This window comes from Vulpes vulpes, chromosome 11 (genome assembly GCF_048418805.1).
Source record: "Vulpes vulpes isolate BD-2025 chromosome 11, VulVul3, whole genome shotgun sequence".
Taxonomy (NCBI): domain Eukaryota; kingdom Metazoa; phylum Chordata; class Mammalia; order Carnivora; family Canidae; genus Vulpes; species Vulpes vulpes.
The window spans coordinates 22,574,768-22,582,813 of record NC_132790.1 but is presented as its reverse complement, the minus strand read 5'-3'; positions in this window follow the sequence as shown (position 1 = coordinate 22,582,813).

Genomic DNA, 8,046 nt, shown 5'->3' with positions numbered 1-8,046 from the left:
TGTTCTTTTTGTCACTGATGTTCTGCAGTGCAACATGCAGTACACAGGTGGAGATTTACAATTAACTTATTTTGCTAGTAATTTAGTATTTTCAACCTAAAAAGTCATGTATTTTTTCAATTTTGAATACCTTCTGCCATTATAACTTTCAACATTGATATATTGCTTATATATAAGCAATGTTGATCTTATATATGATCGTATATCTTTGTTGATATATAAACAACATATATCATTGCATATTGAACCTTCTCAATCTAACTTCCTAGTTAGATTGCTTCATATCTTCAAACTCTTCATTTGTTTTTGTTGCATTTTGATGCATTCTTTAATACTACTTTCTTACTTACTAATTCTATTTTCTTTGGTGTCTGGCCTCAAATGTATTCCAACTAGAGTTTTGTTTCAATTACTTTATTTTTCTTTTACAATTTATGTTTTTGTTTTCAATTTATATCTACCTTACCCCCCATAACTTTTCATTGATTTTATTTTCTTATGTTGCCTTCAAGTTTTGAGGATCTTAAGCATACCTGCTTCAAAACTCCTCTTAAAGTGCTTTAGTTTTTCTTTTTTCATCAATGAGTGTTGTTATTGAGATCATACAGTTTCTTTATCAGAACACTGATAAAGACGACTTATGTCTTCACATAGGTTTTAGAATATTACTTGTAATCTCACCTTGAGTGAAAATTCCCTTGTTGGTTTGATGATTTATTTTGTTCATGCCCAGGATTAGATGTAGCAATTGACACTTCCTGAAGTTTGTCAGCTGTACTGTCTTTTTTTTTTTTTCAATATGGTTAAAGGGTATTGTTTCAAATAAGAGCTGAGTTTAGTTTAGCCATTCCCATTCCCTATCCCCCAACTATCTCAAGACATGGCTTGTTATGGGGAGTAGACTTGGGCTGTGACAAAACACCTATTTTCACTCTCCATGTGGATTAATAATTTCATCTCCCAAGTGTGGTATCTTAGATTGGCCCCTTGTCAAGTATGGAGCACTATTATGTTGAATCCCATGCAGTGCTGAGTTGCCAACCCCCAATATGCCTCTAAACCAGGATCCACATGGGCTTGTGGTTTCAACTTCAGCAAATTTTTTTATGTGATATCTTATATCTATCTATCATCTATCTATCTATCATCATCATCATCTATCATCTATCTATTATCTATCATCTATCTATCTATCTATCTATCTATCTATCTATCTATCATCTATCATCATCATCTATCATGTATTTTCTATCTATTTGGCTATCTAAGGAACATGGCACTATCTTTTTATTATCTTTATATTTTATTTATTAGTACATGTTTGGCAATAGAGTAGAAATTGACATACCTGATTCAGCTCACCACACCATGTTGAATAAAATTCTCCATCAAAACCTCAATACAATTTTAAAAATATAACCTGTTAGAACTTATGTTCAGGAAAAATTGATTTTTTTGAAAACTGATCATCTGCCTTTTGTAAAATGAGTTAATGTACTAATTTATTCAGTAATACACTAGAGTTAATTGCAGACCTCTTCATCAATCTTTGTCATGGGAAATTTGGTAATGTCCCTTAGATCTGGACTATTTAGGCCATTTCTTAGTACCTTCATTCTTATCCTTATATACATCTTCAATTAGTTTGTCACAATAATTCTGTTGCCATGATGAAGAATTTTTAAAAGCTCATGTTTCCTTTTTTCTTAACTATTTATTTTCTACAATTCATGTCTCCTACAATTTCAAACTCAGGTCACTATAATCCACCCTCAATTTTTTCCAGGCTGCTGTTACTTCTTGAACTTTCATTGCCTTCAGAATGGAGTTACTGGACTGAACCCCACATCCAACTTCTTATATTTATTTCCTTCTGCCCAAACTACTTCCATCTCTGGGTTGTCTGTAAACATTTTAATGACATTTATTTCCTTTAAAAAGAGGTGTTTAGGAGACAATTAGAAATGCCTAGGAAGTTTTGAATTATATAATAAATTATATATATATATATATATATATATATATATATATATTTTTTTTTTTTTTAAAGGAAAAATCCTGGCAAGTGTTTGGATATTGTTCACTTTAGAGTTTGGCAAGCTCTCATACAAGTTGACAGTAAGGCAATGAATAGAATGCAGTTTTGGTGACTAATACTATTGTGATATCCATCTGCCTAAATATTCATCTAGGTTGTGTTGACACAACTGGAGGGCTACTGAAATGTTGCTACTAGTGGAGGGCTATGCCTTAGACTTAGTGTCTACAAGTTCCCCAAACTTGGTTCTAACACTAATCTGATGCAATGAAATGCCAGGACACCTGCACCTGATGTTTATAGCAGCAATGTCCACAATAGCCAAACTGTGGAAGGAGCCTCGGTGTCCATCGAAAGATGAATGGATAAAGAAGATGTGATCTATGTATACAATGAAATATTACTCAGCCATTAGAAACTACAAATACCCACCATTTGCTTTGACATGGATGGAACTGAAGAGTATTACGCTGAGTGAATTAAGTCAATCAGAGTAGGACAATCATTATATGGTTTCACTCATACAGGGAATATAAAAATAGTGAAAAGGATTATAGGGGAAAGGAGAGAAAATGAGTGGGAAAAATCAGAGAGGGTGACAAAACATGAGAGACTCCTAACTCTGGGAAATGAACAAGGAGTAGTGGAAGGAGAGGTGGGTGGGGGATGGGGTGACTAGGTGATGGGCACTGAGGGGGGCACCTGACTGGATGAGCACTGGGTGTTATACTATATGTTGGCAAATTGAACACCAATAAAAAATAAATTTATATATAAAAAAACCACTAATCTGAAAGGAGTAAGACAAATATTTAATGAAAAGCTGAAGTTTTAGTCCAATAGGGATTGTGCAAAATTTTCTTGTTTGGTCTGTGCAACCACACAGTTAAATGCAGTTATTAAATTATTCCCTCCAGGACAGATGGCATCAAAGCGTATTTACTGTCAAATTTGCTGAGCTAAATGGGATGTTTGAGAAATGTTGCTTTGCTGCTGCCTGGAGCCCCTCTTCTGCTTGTCTTGTCTTTTAACTCACCCACTTCTGTTTTTACTTTATCAGCCTTACTTATCAATGTCTCCACCTCATTCCAAGCACTTCTTCCTTGATTGTATGGAGATTTACTCCTCTTTCAGGTTCCTCCTGGATAGTATCTAGCAGTTTCTAGGCTGTTGTTGCTTCTTAAACTTTCATTGCTTTCTAAATGGATTTTCTGACTAAATCCCACCTCCAACTTCCTATATTTATTTTCCTCTGCCCAAACTACTTCCATCTCTGGATTGTCCATAAACATTTTAGTGACATTTATTCCTCTTAAAAATGAGATGTTTAGGAGACAGAAAGAAATGCCTAGGAAGTTTGGATTATATAATAGATTATATTGTGTTTCTCCCAAACTTCATAGGTTGTCAATAACTTGGCATTATTTTTGACATATAGTTCTCATAATGTAATAAAAAAAAACTTGTTTACTGATAAATCAAGAAAAATGGATATGAAAGTTTTTAACAAGCACGTTATTTATTCTTCACTATCAACCTCTACTTCTCCAAAACTAATATATACATACATACATATATATCTTTAGAAAATTATATATATATATATATATATATACACACACACACACACATATATTTTATATATGTATAAAGATATAACATATCTTTATGCTATAACTCTCTGGAAGGGCTATTTTATTTGCTTTTTTATTTATTCATTCATGAGAGACACAGAGAGAGGGACAGAGACATTGGCAGAGGGAGAAGCAGGCTCCTCCCAGGGAGCACGATGTGGGGCTCAATCCCGGATCCCGGGATCATGCCCAGAGCCAAAGGCAGACACAACCACTGAGCCACCCAGGCGTCCCTATTTTATTTGCTTTAAAGTGTTACACTTTTAGAGTCTACAGGAGAGTAAAACACTGTACGAAAAAGTTTCCAGTATGTTGTTTCCAACCCAATTCTGTACTTTGCAAAAACATTAAAAAATGCAGTTTAAATAATAGACACAGAATGTCCTGAAAGGATGTAGTTGAAGTAAAGTTTACTATTTATATGGAAGTTGTTTAAATATGGTTGTTTATCATATTCTTTAAGTTAAAGGTAGAGTGATGTTTAATGTAGTCAGGATGGTGTCATCGGGAAAGCTTCAGGTGTTGAGCATATGCAGAGACTGAAGCAGGCATTAAGCAACAAAGTCATGATAGCTTTACCAGGCGAAAAGGTACACATCTTAATGTTATTGACTGATAAGATCATGAAGGTTATCAGGTATTTACCAAGGTGTTGGCCATTGCATTTATACTGTGGAGGCTGAGAAAAATCAAGGCCATTCCATCTCAAGTTTAGCATTAGCACAAGTACAGCCATCTTAGGCCCCTGTGAATAAGAGCTGAACTTTATAGGAAAAACAGCAGAATGTCCTCAATGTCCTCGGCAGGGAATCCCATATCAGAAAGACAACAGAGCCCACACCTGTGGTAGAAAGTCCCATATTAGAATGAGAACAGAGCTCAATGCCCTTGAAAGCCCCATATCAAAATGTAAACAGAACTTGAGAAATTCTTCCATCCCTTCTGAAAATCCCCTAGACCAGCCTATAAAAAACCCAGCTGTAACCCACTTCGGGGTCCAAGTCCCTGCTCCATTGTGTCCGGTATACTTGGACCCAAGCTCGAGCTTGCTAATAAACCCTCATGCACTTGCATCGGTGTCGGCTCCTTGGTGGTTTCTCGGATTCGCAATCTTGGGCACAACAATATTTTTAGTTTAAAAAGGAGACGAATGCAGGATGAAGCCACCCCAATCCAGTTGTTAAGGTTGATCATGTAGTAAGGGTTGATCATGACAGTAGGATTCTAGTCCTTCTTCCCGGATATTTTTAGCATAACAAAAGCCTCTGGGGATGAGAACTCAAATTATCCAGAAGGACTAAAAAGACCCACAAGTAAGTCCTTAAATGAATGAATTCAAGGAATGTTTAGCTAAATTCCCATTATGCATATGAATTAACCATTTATGTTCAATGCCCAAGGAGACCTTCCCTAGGCAGCTTCACCCATTGCATCAAGTAGAATTGATTTCTTTGTCACCTGAAATTTTGGAGTGTGTATGTGGTTCCTCTGGAGGAGTGCCACATTTTGTTTTCCAAGGCCATTATGTTTTTCCCTATAATTGGTTTCTCATATTCAGTTTTGCTACTGCTGACAAATACAATTTTTACCTTAACAAATGATGTTAGTCTTCTTTTCTTATTCAAGAGCATTTGATTTTATTTTTAGAGGCCAGTCTAGCATACTCTTTTAAAAATTTTTCATTAGTTTCTGAGAATGCTTTTTATATTAAAGAATATAGCCTTCTACTGTGATGTGTGTGCAAATAATTTTTCATCTTATGTCACTTGTATTTGTCTTTGTTAGTGATAGTATCACAAGGTAGGTTCTTTCTGAATCACTGAGGTGAATATTTGTGTGCAGAGTTTATTTGGAGAGTGCTCTCAGATTAAAGACCTGTAGGGAAAGAATGAAAGAGAACTAATGGACAGAAAAGTTGAGCTCCATGCAATTTTAACAAAGACTACACCATCTTTGGGAATCACTACTTCTAATCCTGAAGAGTCCAAAGTTGTGAGGACAGAAGGCAAAAAATCCCCTGTGTCCATCCCACATATTCTTTTTTGGGAGGAGGTTGTCAAAGGCTTTGGTTTCAAGGTGTATATTGAATATATTAGAACATCTCCAGCAAAAACAAAACATGAGTATGGAAAACACAAAAAAGAAAAGAAAAAACAGAAAAAAAACAAAAACAAAAAAACTTAATCCAGGAGGTCATATATTATCAGTTTAATGGGAGGTTTTTGATTAAGCGTTCTCAGGATTATGAATTTTAAAAAATTAAGCTATTGCTGTGAAATTTTAAAATATTAGTAGTGATAAAGATAGAATAAGTGATTTTAAAGAAAGATGTATGAACATCTTAAATTTGACTGCAGAGCAAATAAAATTAGATGTGGGTAAAAAATTGCAATAACTTGACAGGATTTAGAAGACAAAGGAACTGATGTTTTCTAAGTACTTAGGTGTAATTAATTTAACCTAAGACCTTACTTGAGGATGGTTTCCAATAAACAAACCAAAGGAATTAATAGGGGAAGAATACAGGAGCCCTATTAAACAGTGCAAAACCATAAGGTGATTAAAGTAAGTCCCAGGAGTTCACTTGTGCAGTAAGCTAGACGGTTTTAAGTCTAGTTTGGAAAAAGACTGGGGAGAGCTCTAATAGGGCAATATTTAGAGGAATAGGTGGAAGCCTAGGAATTGTACTATGCTTGCAAATTTAGAATAATGTAAGAAGGTGAATAAGGCAAAATAATTCAAACATTAAAATTAATTAAAAAACTGAAGAATATTTAAGTCACTATGCAAATGGGTATGCAATAATTACATACTATCTATATTCCTATAGTCATAAAATTAAAACTATTTGTACATCTTCAACTTTTAAGGATAAAGTATGAAAGGTTTTCCTGTGGTGACAAAACAAAATAAACAATTTGGAAGTAAAAATATAGTCAGTGGAAGGAATCTTTGTGGATACAAATATCCTCATTTTTATTAGGCCAGAAGTCAAGATATATGCTTATATTTCTTTGAATAACAAAACAACCATAAGCATATCATTTAACTGTTTAGCATAGTCAATAAAGAATTCAAAATAATGATACAAACATATGAAGAAGAATAGGAACTTCTGGTTTCTGGCTCCACAGGTAGGAAGCTTGGAAATTGCTTTTCCTTCCTAAAGTGACTGAAAAATCAACAACTCTTGTAGAAGAACTAAGAGGTGAGAACAAACCCCTGCACCCAAGATTGCAGAGATGGAAAAATGAATACGGGGAGTCACGGTTTACTGGAATAGAGATTCATTAGCAGAAACCACTTTGGGAACTATTGCTGGGTTAGTAAAACCTGAAGTACTAAAGACTAGACTTGAGATAAGTGAAATGGAAAATAGAAAAATAATTTTATTTATTTATTTTTATTTTTAAAAAGATTTTATTTATTTATTCATTCATGAGAGAGAGAGAGAGGCAGAGACACAGGCAGAGGGAGAAGCAGGCTCCTTGCAGGGAGCCTGATGTGGGACTCGATCCGGGTCTCTGAAGGAGATGCTAAACCGCTGAGTCACCAGGGCTGCCCCAAAAATAATTTTATAATTAACAAAGAATTGCTTTTAAAAAAATATAAACAAAATTGATAAACCCTTGGCTAGAGTAAGAAAAAAGAGAGAAGCCTAAAATCAAATCAATGTCAGACACTAAGCCACAGACTGAAGAAGCTCAGAGTACATCTAGCAGGATAAATATTTTTAAAAAAATACAGTTAGGCTTATCATTTTCAAATTACAGGAAATTAAAGATTTTTTAAAAATTGTAAAAGAATTCAAAGGGACAAAACATCCTACCTATATGGGAACAGAGATAAGAATTATATCTGACTATATATATCAAAACTATCTGCTAACTTGCTAACTTTGGGCTTTGTTTGTTTTGGTTTTTTTTTTTGTTTTTTTTTGTTTTGTTTTGTTATCGTTTGCTTGTTTTTCTGGTTCCTTGGGTTGTAAAGTTAGGTTATTTATTTGACAGCTTTCTTCTTTTTTAATATAGGCGTTTATTTCTACAAACTTACTGCTTAGCACTTCTTTTATTGAATTCCATATGTTATGGTATGTTATATATGTTTTTGTTTCCATTTGTCTGGAGATATTTTGTAACTCTTTAAATTTATTCTTTTACCTAATAATTGTCCTTAACCTCCATGTATTTGTGAATTTTTCTGTTCTTTCTGTTATTGATTTCTAGTTTCACTGTGTTTAGAAAAGACTTGGAATGATTTTTATCTTCTTAAATTTGTTAAGATTTTTTTTATGACTTAGCATGTGATCTCTTGAGGAATGTGACATGTGCACATGAGAAGAAAGAGGTGGGTGGAATGCTCTGTATTTACCTA